We start from the raw sequence: 4,911 nt of genomic DNA, 5'->3' as shown, positions 1-4,911 counted from the left end.
CATCTCAATGGGTCTGCCTGATCCTCCTTTCGTGCGTCAGAGCCCGTGATCCGTGAAGAGGTTTTAGCAAGTGCACAGAAGCAGTCGCCAGTAGACAGACCTCTGGTTGTTCTCAGGACACACTGAGCCCACCAGAGCAGACGGAGCTCTGTGTGACCGTTGACAGGTCTCTCAGGAGACAAGTGGGAGCCTGGGGTGTGCCTGGAGAGCTCCCTTTACACACACGGCCGCAGCGGGAGCGATGACAGAGAGAAAGAGCTTGGCCGTAGGGTTAAACAGGCATGTTTCAAACCCTCGGTCCTCACCAGCTACAGGACCCTCCTCGATAAGAATCACGACAGCATCTATGGGCCCTCATTCCAGGTCAAGGCTCTGTGCTGAGCATTCCCCATATCGTATCTCATTCAGCCCCCACGAGGACCCCGAATGGGTGCTTCCTTTCACAGATGAGGACACTGAGGCTTGGAGATGGGAGGCCAGGAGGCTGGGAGGCCGAGTCCTCTCCCCAAGGTCCCACATTGATAAAACAGCTGATTTTTCAGTCAAGGTCGTGTCTCTGTTCCTCCCATCCCTGGCTCCCTCCCACCCTCTCTGTCTTTCTCTCTTTTACTCCTTCTCTTTCTTCTACCCAACAAACGGACAGGCGTTAGGCACTCGTAAGTCGTGGGAGATGTAGTGGTGAACACAGCGCATCGATCCCCCCTCAATCAAACCCACGATCTATTGTCTACTGAGTCGTTTAAGCCTGGCCCGGCACAGCCCCACGTGGAGACAGCTCCCTTCACGGGGCCCCAAACATCTTCCCTTGACTTTTAGAGGCATTCAGAGGCTGGCGCATGGAGACCGAGAAGCCCGCAGGGCACACGTGCTGAGATATTGGGGGACTAGGGTACAGCTTTTGAAACTCGGGGACAGACTTGGGAGGGAATGCATTTGTGAAGAATGAGGTGTGCCGTGGGAAGAAAACCAAGGATGGAGTCGGGGTCGATGACAGAGCAGTGACAGTTAATGGGTGGGCGAAGAAGAGAGGCCGGTGACAGGGCCAAGGAGGAGTATCAGAGAGGCAGAGGCAGAGGCAGAGGCAGAGGCGTGCCCGGTCCTGGAAGTCAAGGCAGGCTGGACCGCCGAGTCCCAGGCCGTGGTCATCACAAACAGTATCGCCTGTCAGCCACAGTTCGGCCACTCTTTGGCGATTCGTTTTGTTCGTTTGCTACTACATCTAACGCCTCCTCCGATGCCTTTCGAAATCGTTTTCCTTTTTGACACACCGTGAAAGGTCAGTCTCTCTCAGGTCTGATTCTAGCCGCCCAGACACACTCTCCTGAAGCCGACAAGCATCTCCTTGTTTTTTCTACCTCCTTCCAGAGGTATTTTCTCTAGTTCATATTTTTTTTGAAAAGCAAAATGGTCGACTTACGAACCAATTTACCTGCCTAATACAATCGTGTGCAAGTTCCATGCTTTGGGGGGGTCTTGCGACACTCTTTACATCCTGTCTTAAATATTGCAAGTTTTGTATTATTTTCAACTTGGAGTAGGGTTGGTAGTTTGACACCATACGTTCCTTTCCCCCCCTGAGAACTGCAAATAAGTGTCCATCCTTGTCCTGGGCACAGTCCTGGTTCACAGTCCTCCTGGAGACGGGGAGGCTGACGCCAATGTCAATGGTGGAAACCGCCATACAATCTAGGGAAGAGCTTTGCCTCTTCCCAGCGTGCACAAGGCTCGCTCGTTCAGACTCCTTCTCCAGGATTGTCCTTTTTATGATGACAGCGTTCGACATTTCAACAAAGTTTAAACACGTGAACACTTGAGCAGTCATGAGAGCCATCCAAGAAAGCAGGATGTGGTTTTGCATTTTTGGACATTTTTTGAAGGGAAAACATCTGCTAGTCCAGATGTGACTTCGGATTTGATATTGACTTTTCATATCAACTTGAAATTGCCGTTTTCTTAGTATAAAAGGGTTTTTTTCCCCCCCTCTTTTTTTAGTGGCTCCATGTCACGGAATTTAAAAAGTTTTGCTTTGTATGGCTTTCCTTTATAATACTGACATTCTTAGGAATTTCTATTGGATATTTACTGCATTGCTTATGGTACGAGAACTTATAATAGCAAAACAATAGAGAGGAAAAGGAGTAATTATCATAGTGGTTTCAAATCACAAAGCTTCCGAGGGGATGGTCAGGACGGTTTTACTTTATGAGGTTGATTTGCATAAGTCTCTTTGAGAAGTCTGAACACTCCTTTGGATCTAAGAATCTGCTTATCTTTTGAAATTCCCAACTTCACACGAAAGAAGCAGGAGGGAGCGCCTGACGGCTCACCTGTGACAATTGGGAGAAGTGGAGACACTCGACTATCTCACAGGTTAATTATCCTGAGCCTGAAATGGAGGAGACCATGATCCATGACATTGTTTTTCTAGTTCTGAGTTGCCACCTTATTGGATGATGGATCGTTCCAAAAAGCCTCCGATATAAAGCTTTTATAAGTATTAATCTCTGGGAAGAATAGCAATGATCTTATTTCTTTAAACTATGTGGGAATTTATTACACTGCATCTTTCTTCCAGAGAGGAAGACTGAATGCTTTAGTTCTATTCGTGAAGTACGATGTCCTCCTTTGCCTCTTTAGTTGCACAAAGGAAGAATTACGAAGCATTACACGACATGTGCCACAAACACAGCTGAAAAGAAAAATGGATTGTCCCTAGTGGAGAGGCCCCTTCCTTTCTAAGCGATGTCTGGTTGCAGAGAAGGCTATGAATTGTGGGAGAGAAGGGTTCTAGCCCGCAGAGTTAACAAACGGTGTTGAAGGGGACCACAAAGAGCTGACGGGTGCTGAAGCCTTTAGCACACCACGGAAGCAGAGACCCCAAAGCGTGCGTGCGTGTGTGTGCGTGTGTGTGCGTGCTCTCCTACCTTCCTCATCTCCCAACACCTCCCACCACAGTTTGCAATGATAAGGACCCTCCCCCCTTGCTTCCTTCACCGTGCAGGCTGCTGAGCTGCACCCTCCGTGAGGTCCAGGGAGAGAGAATGTCTTGTCTGTGCCATTTCCGTTTATACGAAAACAGCCCTCTTCCCTCTCCCTCTATATTCCAGGGTTAAAAGAAGATTTTAGGTGAGTCGTCAGCTCTCAGCCAATAATTATGTCCTGCAAGACTGAATAAAGGAAACCTCATTCGAAGAGGAGTCAGGAGGCCAGAAGGAGGAGCTACCACGCACGTCAATCAAAGACGCCAACAGGAAGAGAGGAACCTTGCGTTTCCAACAGGAAGTGTCTCTGTCACCCCAGCAGGAGGAAGATTTCTTCTCGCTCAGCCTCGAGGCCAGTGGGAACCATCACCAGTCAACTGATGAGAAGCCATCAGCATGATGCTTACTTTCCTCCCACGGACTTTCCTTCAAAATACCCCCTCCCAACCTCCTTTTCTCTCTAGCAAGTACTACTCCTCTCCTTTGTGTGTTAGACTTGCTTGGAGTTTTTATTATACCATGTTCCTCTTTATCTTGAATCGTGGTCTTCTGCTGTTCCCAAAGACACCCATTTCTGCTGGTCGAAAGTAACCGGTTGTTTTATTTTTAAGGCCAGCAGTACTAACGAGGCCTTCGAAATGCCCTCTTCTCGGTTTTCATGAAGTACCAGCACTAGCTGATACCTGGCTTCCCTTCGCAAAGGGAGAATGAATTTATTACACACATCACAGTGGGAAGGCGGGACAGATATAACTCATATTCAGAAAAGCTGATGAAAATGAAGTCGATTAGTTAAAAAAAAAAAAGTCCAGGGTAGCTGCCTTGGGCTGGGGTGGTAGTTCCATATCCCTCTGAGACCCAGAAACCTATAATCTTTCTGTCCTTTTAGCTAGGGTGTGGCTCATCCTCAGGGACTCCTCGAGGTCCAGGAAAGCCGCTGGAGCACTGGCCATCTAAGTCCCAGGCAGCAGGAAGGAGCATGCCAAACGACCTAGCTTTCATGAATTAACCTTTCCAGAAGTCTAACCCAACACTTACATTTATATCTCGTTAGTCATATGGCCACACATAGCTGCAAGGGAAGCTGGGAAATGTAGTCTTTTCTCCGTGTGCTTTGCCACCCCTCCTGATATCGAAGTTTTATCACTAAGGCAAAATAGAAGAATGGGTATCGGGTGGTGACAGTCTGTCTCTACAGCAGGAAGGCGTCGGCATTCTGGAGATCTTAGGGTTTGGCCTTTTAAAGAAGCCCTGCAGTTTCTCAGGGACCCTGCTAGGTCTTCCCCAGGCAAGAGGGATTCCAGAAGAAATTCTTGACCAGTGGGGAGGAGTGTGGTGACTGCTTGACTTGGCAGGAGACTGAGAGGGATACTGCCCACACTCTACCTCTTCAAAGGATCGCTGATTTGGATGCAGTGAGAAGCAGAAGCTTCTTCTTCTTCTTCTTCTTTTTTAATTATTCTTTATGCCTACAGCACCTGGTCTTCCTAGGTGGTCTCCCATCCAAGTACTAACCAGGCCCCACCCTGCTTAGCTTCCGAGATCAGACAGGATCGGGCTTGTTCAGGGTGGCATGGCCGTAGACCAGGGACCGTGGCTCCACTGGGGCGCGAACCCAGGGCCTTCTGCGTGTGAAGCAGACGTGCTCACCACTATGCTATGGAACCATGCCCCAGACACTTCTAAGGAGCAAGCCCGGGAACTCCCGGTCCCTTAAGGCAGTGTAGGCAGCTTCCCTGCAGTGGGAGTGAATCACGGCCCCGCACCCCCCAGCACGGAGTGGGAACGCGCTGGCAGGGCTGATGGGGTTTCCGATGACCCTCGCCATGATCTGGAATTTACTGCGCCTGAGCCTTGTCCCTAAACGGTGTCTGTCCTTCCAGAAGCGGTGAAGACAGATACAGATGACAATGGTGTGAAATCTCGAAGT

At 49.3% G+C, this 4,911-nt stretch overlaps 1 non-coding gene across 1 annotated transcript; it reads right to left on the bottom strand.

Moving 5' to 3' along the window:
• Positions 1 to 4,447: 4,447 nt before the first annotated feature.
• Positions 4,448 to 4,566, bottom strand: LOC112480204. The gene has a single exon (XR_003046515.1). It is a non-coding gene; the product is annotated as a 5S ribosomal RNA (ribosomal RNA).
• Positions 4,567 to 4,911: the final 345 nt, after the last annotated feature.

This window comes from Pteropus alecto, unplaced genomic scaffold (genome assembly GCF_000325575.1).
Source record: "Pteropus alecto unplaced genomic scaffold, ASM32557v1 scaffold80, whole genome shotgun sequence".
In the NCBI taxonomy this organism is placed as follows: domain Eukaryota; kingdom Metazoa; phylum Chordata; class Mammalia; order Chiroptera; family Pteropodidae; genus Pteropus; species Pteropus alecto.
The sequence above is the reverse complement of the archived record's forward strand: the minus strand, read 5'-3'. Positions and strand labels throughout refer to the sequence as shown.